Raw genomic sequence first — 14204 nt, 5'->3', positions numbered from 1 at the left:
AATATGTCATTGTTGACAAGGACTAAATCATCAATATAGAATATGTCATTGTTGACAAGGACTAAATCATCAATATAGAATATGTCATTGTTGACAAGGACTAAATCATCAATATAGAATAAGTCATTGTTGACAAGGACTAAATCATCAATATAGAATAAGTCATTGTTCCGTGACTTAATCACCAATATAGAATAAATCATTTTTCACACGGACTAAATCACTTGTATGCAATAAGACCGTGTCCATTGACTCAATCTCTGGTGTAGAATATGCCATTGTTCAATGATTTGTGTAGAATAAGTGATTGTCCAGCTATAGTTGATATATATTGTAAGCTATAGTTGTGTGACTTCCACGTTGTAACCCCATATCTATATTTAATTCTGTGAAATGATTTTTTCAGTTACCGTCCGTTGTCGCAAAGAAACTACAATTTGTCATAAGTAGACATGGGTTTGTTACTCACAGAGCGGTTTCAACCTCATTTTTCCATGAATACAGAATATATAACCACAGGAAAGTTGTTTAACTTGTGAAAAACAGCTTTTTAATTGGAAGCATGGTTGTCTTGGTTTGAATTGGAGCTGGGCGAGGCTTCCTTTGAAAAGCATAACAAAAAGTAATCAAATGATACAGTGTTTGTAGCGCAGATACACAATTTACACCTCGTTGATTATCTCCCCCCGAGTCTCCTGATACACGTTGATTATCTCCCCTTGAGTCTCCTGATACACGTTGATTACCTCCTCCTGAGTCTCCTGGTTCACGTTGATTACCTCCTCCTGAGTCTCCTGGTTCACGTTGATTATCTCCTCCTGAGTCTCCTGGTTCACGTTGATTACCTCCCCCAGAGTCTCCTGATACACGTTGATTATCTCCCCCTGAGTCTCCTAGTTCACGTTGATTATCTCCCCTTGAGTCTCCTGATACACGTTGATTATCTCCCCTTGAGTCTCCTGATACACGTTGATTACCTCCCCCCGAGTCTCCTGATACACGTTGATTATCTCCCCCTGAGTCTCCTGATACACGTTGATTATCTCCCCCTGAGTCTCCTAGTTCACGTTGATTATCTCCCCTTGAGTCTCCTGGTTCACGTTGATTACCTCCCCCCGAGTCTCCTGATTCACGTTGAGTATCTCCCCTTGAGTCTCCTGGTTCACGTTGATTGTCTCCCCCTGCGTCTCCTGGTTCACGTTGATTACCTCCGCCCGAGTCTCCTGATTCACGTTGATTATCTCCTCCTGAGTCTCCTGATACACGTTGGTTATTTCCCCTTGAGTCTCCTGATACACGTTGATTATCTCCCCTTGAGTCTCCTGGTTCACGTTGAATATCTCCCCCTGAGGCACCTGATTCACGTTGAGTATCGCCCCCTGAGTAGTCCTGATACACGTTGATTATCTCCTCCTGAGTCTCCTGATACACGTTGGTTATTTCCCCTTGAGTCTCCTGATACACGTTGATTATCTCCCCCTGAGTCTCCTAGTTCACGTTGATTATCTCCCCTTGAGTCTCCTGGTTCACGTTGAATATCTCCCCCTGAGGCACCTGATTCACGTTGAGTATCGCCCCCTGAGTAGTCCTGATACACGTTGATTATCTCCTCCTGAGTCTCCTGATTCACGTTGATGATCTCCCCCTGCGTCTCCTGGTTCACGTTGATTACCCCCCCCCGAGTCTCCTGATTCACGTTGATTATCTCCTCCTGAGTCTCCTGATACACGTTGGTTATTTCCCCTTGAGTCTCCTGATACACGTTGATTATCTCCCCTTGAGTCTCCTGATACACGTTGATTACCTCCCCCTGAGTCTCCTGATACACGTTGATTATCTCCCCCCTGAGTCTCCTGATTCACGTTGATTATTTCCCCTTGAGTCTCCTGATACACGTTGATTACCTCCCCCCGAGTCTCCTGATACACGTTGATTACCTCCCCCTGAGTCTCCTGATTCACGCTGATTATCTCCTCCTGAGTCTCCTGATTCACGTTGATGATCTCCCCCTGCGTCTCCTGGTTCACGTTGATTACCTCCGCCCGAGTCTCCTGATTCACGTTGATTATCTCCCCCTGAGTCTCCTGATACACGTTGATTACCTCCCCTTGAGTCTCCTGATACACGTTGATTACCTCCCCTTGAGTCTCCTGATTCACGTTGATTATCTCCCCTTGAGTCTCCTGGTCCACGTTGAGTATCGCCCCCTGAGTCTCCTGATACACGTTGATTATCTCCTCCTGAGTCTCCTGATTCACGTTGATTATCTCCCCCCGAGTCTCCTGATTCACGTTGATTACCTCCCCCTGAGTCTCCTGATACACGTTGATTATCTCCCCTTGAGTCTCCTGGTTCACGTTGATTGTCTCCCCCTAAGTCTCCTGATACACGTTGATTATTTCCCACCTAGGCTCCTGATACACATTGATTATCTCCCCCTGACATCCAGGGCCACTTCAAGGCTGCCTTTTATCATCTTAACTCGTGATATTGATTAGATATTCAGGACCCTTTACATCAAAACTACCATTTTATAGTTCCCTTCAATATTCGTTCATATCTTAAGCGAATTATGTTGAAGGTACAATGTAGCATTGAGTATTTTCAACAGGTTTATTGGTGTATTTCTTGACAGAAATCGAATTGCTTATCGGCGTCCCATCTGTCTGACCACCACTCCCTATCGCCAATACTGTTGATGGAGTGCTAGGTCAGCAGCTCCGTGTTTATATTCCGCTCTTTGTTCACGTGTCATTAGCAATACACGGACAGGGAACTGAAACCGCCGCCGCGATCAACATTTTCTCTGTGTATTCAAGATATAAAAGTGCTCGCAGAAAGAGATTATAACAATACCCAATCGGCTAAACGATACTAAGGAGAGATCAGTTTCAAGAGCATCTTTTATTGATTGGAAATTCTACCCCTTTGTTTAATCTTGTTCCATTTAAAGATTTTCTCGCGTTCCATAAAATCTCGATAAAATTACATCGGTCTTTTTCATGAAAATAGATATGAAACTGACTATGTATGGAACTGTCTGTACTATATCGGTTAGGTTATAACACGGATAGAATGAACAGTAAAGCCGTACAGTGATAAATAGGGAGTCTGATTAATTCATTAGAGGAAAAGTGGAAATTTTATGTTAAAGTGATTTTTAGCTCACCTGGCACGAAGTTTTCTCAAATAAATGACCTTGACCTTCTTTATAGATCACAATAGTCAAGAGGCTTACAGCAATGATACTTGGCCAGTAGGTACCTGGCACAGAGTGATATTAAGTTTCCCTAAATAAATAACTTTACCTACTTTCGAGGTCACACGAAGATCAAAAACACATTTAAACAACATCTGATTAACCAGGAGGCCCAGAGTAACGATACTTGGCCAGTAGGTACCTGGCATGGTGTGCTATAAACTTTCCTCAAATAAACGACCTTGGCCTACCCTAAAGATCACAAGCGTCAAATGATTTTAAAACATTTAAACATTTTCTTTTGATTAACCAAGAGGCCACGAGCAATGATATATGCTCTGTAAGTACCTAGGACAAAGTGATATTAAGTTTCCCCAAATAAGTTACCTTGACTTACTTGCACGGTCACAGGGGTCAAATATGTAAATATTTTAAAACAAGTTCTTCCACAATACCACGAGGTCCTGGGTGATAATATTTAATATTTTAACAGTAGCATGCTAGGAAAGAGTAGTATGAAGTTTCATTTATTCTGAAATATTCTTTAGCTATGGATACTCAATACATGTATATGAAAATATTTGCATAAGCACTTTTAATTGAGAACATTTCCCCATGATTGTTCAAATATCCCAGTTGAGCTTATGGTTTGGTGTTGTCCGTCGTCCGTCAACTTTTTCTTTGAATGACTTCTTCTTAAGAACTGGAGGACCTGAGGCCATGCTATTTCGCCAGTAGGTACATAGGACAGAGTGCTTTTATACAGTTTCCTCAAATAAATGGCATTGACCTACTTTTAAGTTCACATTGGTCAAATATGCAGAAATCTTTAAACATCTTCTTCTGATTAACCAGAAGGCCCAGAGTAATGATATATAATCAGTAGGTACCTGGCATGAAGTGCTTTAAAGTATCCTCAAAATTATAACTTTGACCTTCTTTCAAGGTCACAGGGTTCAAAATTGTAAAATGAAACTTTCAACAACTTCTTCAGAATAATCGAGAGGCCTTACGCAACGGTATTTGGCTAGAAAGTACCTGGGACAGATTGCTATACATTTTCCCCAATTAAAGGACCTTGGCCTACTTTTAAGGTCACAGGGGTCAGAAATGCAGAAACCTTTAAATACTTTTGGCCAGTAGGTACTTCGGACGGAGTGATAGAAACGTTCCTCAAGTAAATGACCTTGACCTACTTTCTAGGTCACAGTGGTCAAATGTTATTAATACCTTTAAACATCTTCTTCTGAATAACCAGAAAGTCCAGAGTAATGATTCTTGGCCAGTAGGTACCTGGGATAGATTGCTAAAACGTTTCCCCAAATTAATTATCTTGATCTACATTCACGGTCAGAGGGGTCAAATATGAAAATATCTTTAGACATGTTCTTCCACAATACAAGGAGCCCCTGGATGATGATATTTGACCAGTAGCGTGCTGGGATAGAGTTTTTAAGTTTTATTTAGTTTGTAACATTCTTAAGGCAATGGAGACTCAATATATCGAAATATTTGGAAATGTTATTTTATTGAGAATATTTTCCCATATGATTGCTCAAATATCCAAGTGAGTGATACAGGCCCTCTTTGCCTATTGCTTGTTGTTCATGACAGTCACGTTAAAACGAATTTGGAACTGACGATAAATACGACATCTTCAGTACTGCATTCGCGTCAACTTCTCGTTTCGAACGTTATTAAACACTTTGTATTGTAACGATAAATGTACGTGATTTGTTTGTTGTAGAGCAAGTCAAAACTGAGTTCTCTTTGCTAACCCCGTTAACGAGGAAACTTCTAACAATAACAATTGTTAATCAGCACACACACAATAATTAAACTCGTGGCCTGTATGATGGTTTACCCGTGAAATGCCAGTTTATAATTCTTTCTTCACGTGATTCTTAAAAACAGAATACTTTATTTTCAGATTGATATTACTGGCGTGACATCAGTGACCTTATTTACGTCACAAGTAAGTAACACTTTTTTCTTCTTTTATTTATTCATCTTTTCCGCTTGAGCTTTTGTTATTGTCAGTTGTCCTACCGACTAAGATTAATAGTTTCCGTTGCATTCAGCATGTCATGAAATCTCTTGATGTTTTTTGTGCCTTCCACATGTCCATGTGGCCATCTTTTGAGGACTGGTTTTTATTCGATGTATGCAATTCTATGCGTGTACTCCTAGACTGATCCTTACATGTCAGTGTGATTACACATTGGAATCTTAGGCATGTCAAGAGCTGTCCGTCATTTTTGTGACACATACATGGTACCAGTTTGTCCTAAGACATCACTTCATCGGTTCTATATCTCAACATACGCATTATCTAGACATGTTCAAATCGTTTATGTTAAAACGGTAGCAGCCACTCCGTTCGGATCTTCTCTGGATATTTGACGAAAATGCACAAGCAAGAGTTATACAACTAGGCCGTTTCTCGAACCACGTACAGGTCACAACACGCAGTGTATAGGTCACCGCAAAAAGTTTGGTCAAATGTAAAATGTGTGCAACGCGTCTGGCGATTGTACCTTCAGAACATTATTCAATAGAATTGTATAACTGAGGGCAGGATGAATATGGCAGGATAACGTGTAACACGCAAAGATCAGTTCCGTCAAAATAAATGTCATATTAAAAGATAAAAGGTCATACTGGTTCTGAGCTGCTTAATAATGAAACGTGAGAAACGAAGACCATGTGTCGCGTGTTATTAAAATGTTCATTACACTAGCTCGAGGTCACAGCAACTGTCAAATGTCAAATCACTACAATGCTCCTCCAAACAGCATTGGTAACATCGGATATCGCGTATTTCACAGTCGGTTCGGTCAATGTTAGAGTCATTACAATCCTTAAGCATTACCCCTCAAGGTTAAAGTTCAGTGGCGATATGGCTTTGGACCCCCGCATGCTACCCTCAAGGTCAAAGTTCAGTGGCGATATGGCTTTGGACCCCCGCATGCTACCCTCAAGGTCAAAGTTCAGTTGAGATATACGAGAATTTCTGTAAGCACCACTTGGTAATCTATAAACTTTTGAGAATGCTTCTTTATCAAGTAGCCTCTAAGTCGTGCTTTATATTCATCTGTAGATTTCAGTATTGACATGTCTGTATCTGCACGTTTTGGCACCTTCATGACCAGTGTAGCTATATATATTAAACCATGTAGTCTTTGTGTCTTTTGGGTTTCTTACCTACCAGAACGTGACAACATACCTCGCGTATCTCTGACTGGATTGAGAGTAAATACTTTACTCTTTGTGTCACTGACTCGGAAGAGCTTGTGTCACTGACTCGGAAGTGCTTGTGTCACTGACTCGGAAGAGCTTGTGTCATTGACTCGGAAGGGCCTGTGTCACTGACTTGAAAGAGCTTGTGTCACTGACTTGGAAGAGCATGTGTCACTGACTCGGATGAGCTAGTGTCACTGACTTGGAAGAGCTTTTGTCACTGACTAAGAAGAGCCTGTGTCACTGACTCGGAAGAGCTTGTGTCACTGACTCGGAAGAGCCTGTGTCACTGATTCGGAAGAGCATGTGTCACTGACTCGAAAGAGGCTGTGTCACTGACTCGGAAGGGCCTGTGTCACCGACTCGGAAGAGCCTGTGTCACCGACTCGGAAGAGCCTGTGTCAACGACTAGGAAGAGCCTGTGTCACTGACTCGGAAGAGCCTGTGTCACTGACTAGGAAGAGCCTGTGTCATGTGTTGCTGACTTAAAGGCATCTTCCCTCGGTGTAATATCATTGAGGACGTGTTCCACTTTCTAGTTAGGCTTCATTTTCTGGCCATTTTAAAATTAACTCTAAAATGCATTTAAGTTAAAAATAAATAATTTAATTACAAACTAATTACATGATGCCGACGATGAACAGATTTTAGAAAATTAATAAACACCAATAATCAATTAACATTTGAGAAGCAATCAATTTTTGTTGTCTTTATGTGTTAATGTAGTTTTGTAGAATTTTGTACTTGTTAGAATGTTTGCTTGCATTGTGTGTGTTTTTGGGTTGTTTATGTTGTGTTTCTTTTTGCTCGTTTATTGTAGCAGAGTGCATTGTTTATTGGATGTGGGTGTCTTAGGGAAACATTTTCGTGCCAATCATCATTTGTGTGATACATCATCAACATCTGTGCACCATATTATTGCAATTCGTGTACTACGTCATCACTGTCGTCATGCCAATTCTAACCCGAAGTGAACAAATAGAGAAAGCTACAAGTCACGTGAATCAGATGAAGCGCCACCTGCAATGTCCGCGCACGCCCATGAGTGTCTCCATCCAGGAAATGATCACGTTTTGTAAAGAAAACATTGATAATGACCCGCTTGTTAACCCAGTCAAGGACAACCGTTTCAAGGACGACCCTTGTAAAATATGCACAATAATATGAACATAATGTAATATAAGTCCAACAAGTTGTTGTTTGTATTGGTTTATTGTAACACATTGACTGTAAATAACGGGTAATTATCAGAGAAATTAAAATGATAGATCCCTCCACCCTGAGCAAAGGTACTCTTACTCAAATTCATATTAAACAATGTTAAGCTCACCTAGACCGAAGGACCATGGTGAGCTTATGCCGTACCGCGACGTCCGTCGTCCGTCCGTCATCTTTTCTTTTAAAACGCCTTAAAATGTCCTGAACATCTTAAGGATTTTGACCAAATTTGGCTTGGAGCATCATTGGGCAAATGGGACTCAATCTTTGATTAATACAGAGATGCATTTAGGGACAGAGGGGCGGGCCCAATAAGGGAATTTGAGGTTAATTTTAAAAATCCACCCCAATTCATGGGCCAGAAGGCTAGGAAGAGACCTAATGAGGAACGGGTGTTACTGAGAGACAGCCAATATATGAAAATATTTGCAGTATTATACGTAATTTTACATGGTTGCTTTATCATCCAGGTCAGCAATACAGGCCCTATTGGTCTCTTTGTTTAGTACTGGTCTTGCACAAGTCAATTTAATACATGTACATGTGGTTATAACTGGTATCTTGACATGAAAAAAATAAGCACATTGTTTTATAAACAGCTGGAGTTTACATTGGAATCTCGTTAATCCGGCCATGGTGTATCGAAAACTCGTTATTCCGTTCGGTGGGTGGGTCCTGTGCTTAATTGTACAGACTAGCGAGATTTCCACGGTATGCTGTAGTAAGTCGTGTGATTGTATCACACAGTTTGATCTTGTATTAGTCTCGTTCAACCAGACTCTTGTTGTCTGCGCAAGCTACGCCGAAACTTGAATTACAAGTGATCAAGCGTCTGGTTGAACGAGACTACACATGTTGCATGTATGTTGTGGTTTTCTGTATTGTGTACGCTATTACATTGCTCTCAGATTATATATAAAAATCCAGTGACGAAAAATGTCATTTTTAGCTGTTGATGATTAATACTCATCTTGTGTTTCAATAATTATGTCGGTTTGGATGTAAACAAAGGTAAGTGACGCTTTTTTGACAACAAACAGGGGTTAGTTTAAGCCTATCTTCTTTTCGAAAAGCAATTGGATTAGACAGAAGCTATAAAACTTGCAGTATAAACGAATTCTGCTACCTACTTATATCTAGACTGCATTTATCGCTAATACGTCATGCTATATACCGGCATGAATGTCAAACAATCTCCGTTCAACAAATAAATCTGCAATATAGATTTATAGTTATTAGGGATCTTAATAAAAGTAATCGTGAATTGCCTTATATTTATGAGCGTGGGTGGGTATCGTAGCTGCAAACAGTATTCCTAGAACAGCATAACATCATCTATATGTTAGCTACTGTCTTCGTACGATTGCTTATCGTTATACAGGCCTCAGACCACAGTTAATGCTTCCGGTTCGTTGTACCGATTTTAGTGCATTTCTCAATTTTAGTCTCGTTTTTAAATGAGTTTTTATTTCTTTCATGTGAATGAAATGAAACTATATGTCATACCAAAATGAAGCAAGTTCTTTCCCCCTTTAATTATGGTGGTCGATAAGTTTGTGTGAACTTTATTTTGGCGGAAGGATATGGTATGTTGTTGGTCCCCTGAGTATGAATTTCAGGGTCATATCATAGTACAACGGGGTTATGTTGACATAATCAAAAGTATGCTAGTCATGAATAGTTTTCCAGCTCAAAACAAACTGTGTCTTGGATAGCTGTACAAAACCTTTAAAGATAAGGTCTCGAGCAATATCATACAACATGTTATTAAAGGGTTTTTTTCCCGGTAAGAACATGGAGGGACATTGATTGTGGTCTGAGGCCATAGGAGGCGGGAGGATAAACGTCAAAATGACACGGATTCGATATCAATCATATCATAGGAAAGTGTTTTCGTCTGGTAGTAAGTTATACAGGGCCCAGCAACGGCCCGTTCTTTCATGGCGTTAGGCTCCTAACCCCTGTTACAGTGTCACCAGACAATCATCAGGCACAGAACAAACATGTTAGGGTGGCCTTTTAAACATAAATCAGATAAACTACATGTATCATACCTGAAAACGCGAGGAAAATCTCAACGAACAAAATTACCTTCTCTTCAAACATTACGAAGTGTAAGTTATGTTATCTTCCGATACTGAGCTGTATAGCTATGGACGAAAGGAATATTTCGGGCAAAATTTCAATCTTATAATACCGTAATAACGTTTATAGAAGACAGTTCGGTGGTGCGTGCAATGTGTAGGTGTTTGTTATGGGTTTATAATTTTGTAAACTATGTATCGAATTTATGCTTAGATTGAATGGTTATCGATGAAAATATTTGCTTGTTTTAGCACAACTGGCCGAAGGGCCAAGTGAGTTTATGCCGTTGCGCAGCGTCCGTCTGTCGTTCGTCATCCGTCAACTTTTCCCTTTTAATGGCTCTGTGGATTTTGACCAAGTTTTGTCTGGAGCATCATTTGCCTAATGACTATCAGTCTTGTATAAACGGAGGGTGTGACCCCTAGAGTGGGGGCCAAATTGGGAGAAAGGGGTAAATGTTCAAAACTCTTCTCCTTCTCAACCAATGGAGGGATTTTGGCCTTTGTTCTAGAGCATCGTTTGACAAAGGGTCTCAATGGTGTATAAACAGAGGGGCATGACTCAATATTGGAAATATAGGAAAATCTTTCTCCTTCTGTATACAAATGATATGGGGTACATTATTTGGGTACAAAGGCTAAATTTTGTATGCTACCAGGATTTGCCAGGAGGTCCAGACCAACCCATAAAAATAACTCCCTGTGTCATTACATGGTAACAGTTATGATCCCCACCCAATAACCAGTTACAAAAGTGCTGGACATGAAGAATACTCTCTTGTTCTTGGTGTCTTACCCATCCAAACAGATTTAAATGTAGTCCTTCTTGCAACTTGTATTTCTTGTACTGGTATGGAAGTCAGCAGGTTTTAACTTAAAAATGAAAATATCAGGTGAGCTACAGGCCCCTGGGCCTCTTGTTAAATATCAACTCAATGACAGTCCGCATGTTATAATTTTTCATCTTCGCGATTCGTCTTGTTCCTATTGTACATACTAATAACAATATCTTCATCATATTGTACCTTTATTGATTATGATATAATGTGACCTCCGTTGGTTAAGGGACAGTAATTAATCATGATTGAATAAAACCATTTCATCTTACCTTGGATGTTATCTCTTTTTCAACCAATAATCTTCTTCATAAATAGCAAATCTCTTCTCTGAACAAAGCTGGCTATGAGGTGTTCTAGAACATGCGTCAACCTGTTCAGGTATTGGTCTGGTTTATACGTCTCCCTCGACATACACGTACTGTAGTACTTGTACAAAACTGGCCATGAGGTGTTCTAGAACGTGCGTCAACCCGTACAGGTATTGGTCTAGTTTATACGTCTCCCTCGACATACACGTACTGTAGTACTTAACGATAGACATAAATGCAATAGTAGTATACGTAGTCCAGAGATAAACCGATCAATCGAAGTGTTGATATATGTATGTCGTTCGAGAAGTGTTATGATAACCTACACAAAGAACTATTTTGTGAATATATGACAGAATCTTGCAAAAGTCTTGTGGTATAAATAAAGCGCTATTTTATGTTTAACTAAGGCTTTACTGTTTTAGGCTTTTGATATATCTAGACCTGAACTCTGATTATACAGTGAAACAAAAGTCGAACGTAACAATAGTAAAGGATACACAAACTAAACAGAAATGTTGGGACCGAGGAAAAACAGGACGACAGCCTGGCTACCAGGACCGATTACAACCACATGTTAAAGAGCTGAATGAGGCACGTGAAACCAGATCGTAACTAGTACGAATGATGTACTCAACGCCTAGTTAGGGTATGGAAGATATCATTACAGATATGGGAATTACATTAGCTTGATGCTGAAACAGAATGAGATATAAACAAACCACTGATTGACTGACACGTTTGTGTAAGAGTCTCTATAAGCTCTATTTAGAAAAAAAGCCAAGGGGAGGTTACTCTACAAATAATATTGCTAGCAGAAGGACAGTTATCCAAACTTAAACAGCACTCATTTAGCCGATCAACCCAAGTAGCTATCGCGACTATTTGCGAAAGTTTTTGAAATACACCGTATATAACCACTATGGTATAAATAACATAGTATTCACTATATCAATACTACCATGGTAACCACTATAACAATACTACAATGGTAACCACTATATCAATACTACAATGATAACCACTATAACAATACTACCATGGTAACCACTATCACAATACTACAATGGTAACCACTATCACAATACTACAATGGTAACCACTATCACAATACTACCATGGTAACCACTATCACAATACTACCATGGTAACCACTATCACAATACTACCATGGTAACCACTATCACAATACTACCATGGTAACCACTATCACAATACTACCATGGTAACCACTATCACAATACTACCATGGTAACCACTATCACAATACTACCATGGTAACCACTATCACAATACTACCATGGTAACCACTATCACAATACTACCATGGTAACCACTATCACAATACTACCATGGTAACCACTATCACAATACTACCATGGTAACCACTATCACAATACTACCATGGTAACCACTATCACAATACTACCATGGTAACCACTATCACAATACTACCATGGTAACCACTATCACAATACTACCATGGTAACCACTATCACAATACTACCATGGTAACCACTATCACAATACTACCATGGTAACCACTATCACAATACTACAATGGTAACCACTATCACAATACTACAATGGTAACCACTATCACAATACTACAATGGTAACCACTATCACAATACTACCATGGTAACCACTATCACAATACTACCATGGTAACCACTATCACAATACTACCATGGTAACCACTATCACAATACTACCATGGTAACCACTATCACAATACTACCATGGTAACCACTATCACAATACTACCATGGTAACCACTATCACAATACTACCATGGTAACCACTATCACAATACTACCATGGTAACCACTATCACAATACTACCATGGTAACCACTATCACAATACTACCATGGTAACCACTATCACAATACTACCATGGTAACCACTATCACAATACTACCATGGTAACCACTATCACAATACTACCATGGTAACCACTATCACAATACTACCATGGTAACCACTATCACAATACTACCATGGTAACCACTATCACAATACTACCATGGTAACCACTATCACAATACTACCATGGTAACCACTATCACAATACTACAATGGTAACCACTATCACAATACTACAATGGTAACCACTATCACAATACTACAATGGTAACCACTATCACAATACTACCATGGTAACCACTATCACAATACTACCATGGTAACCACTATCACAATACTACCATGGTAACCACTATCACAATACTACCATGGTAACCACTATCACAATACTACCATGGTAACCACTATCACAATACTACCATGGTAACCACTATCACAATACTACCATGGTAACCACTATCACAATACTACCATGGTAACCACTATCACAATACTACCATGGTAACCACTATCACAATACTACCATGGTAACCACTATCACAATACTACCATGGTAACCACTATCACAATACTACCATGGTAACCACTATCACAATACTACCATGGTAACCACTATCACAATACTACCATGGTAACCACTATCACAATACTACCATGGTAACCACTATCACAATACTACCATGGTAACCACTATCACAATACTACCATGGTAACCACTATCACAATACTACCATGGTAACCACTATCACAATACTACCATGGTAACCACTATCACAATACTACCATGGTAACCACTATCACAATACTACCATGGTAACCACTATCACAATACTACCATGGTAACCACTATCACAATACTACCATGGTAACCACTATCACAATACTACCATGGTAACCACTATCACAATACTACCATGGTAACCACTATCACAATACTACCATGGTAACCACTATCACAATACTACCATGGTAACCACTATCACAATACTACCATGGTAACCACTATCACAATACTACCATGGTAACCACTATCACAATACTACCATGGTAACCACTATCACAATACTACCATGGTAACCACTATCACAATACTACCATGGTAACCACTATCACAATACTACCATGGTAACCACTATCACAATACTACCATGGTAACCACTATAACAATACTACAATGGTAATCACTATAACAGTACTACCATAGTAACCACTATCACAATACTACCATGGTAACCACTATCACAACACTACAATGGCAACCACTATAACAATACTACCATGGTAACCACTATCACAATACTACCATAATAACCACTATTACAATACTACCATGGTAACCACTATCACAATACTACCATAATAACCACTATCACAATACTACCATTGTAACCACTATCACAATATTACCATGGTAACCACTATCACAATAATACCATGGTAACCACTAT

General features: G+C 39.5%; 1 long non-coding RNA gene across 2 annotated transcripts in view; it reads left to right on the top strand.

Annotated features, from left to right (window-relative positions):
• LOC110452204 overlaps positions 1 to 7392 on the top strand; it is a 26289-nt gene extending 18897 nt beyond the window's left edge. Inside the window, exons 3-4 of one of the 2 annotated variants that reach the window (XR_002463158.1) lie at positions 5130 to 5174; positions 7263 to 7392. This is a non-coding gene — a long non-coding RNA (uncharacterized LOC110452204). Of the gene's footprint in view, positions 1 to 5129; positions 5175 to 7259 lie in introns of both variants that reach the window. The other variant, XR_002463157.1, reaches the window with a different exon arrangement.
• The last annotated feature ends 6812 nt before the right edge of the window (positions 7393 to 14204 follow it).

Source organism: Mizuhopecten yessoensis, unplaced genomic scaffold, assembly GCF_002113885.1.
Source record: "Mizuhopecten yessoensis strain PY_sf001 unplaced genomic scaffold, ASM211388v2 scaffold6459, whole genome shotgun sequence".
NCBI lineage: Eukaryota > Metazoa > Mollusca > Bivalvia > Pectinida > Pectinidae > Mizuhopecten > Mizuhopecten yessoensis.
This window is presented reverse-complemented; position numbering and strand designations above follow the sequence as displayed.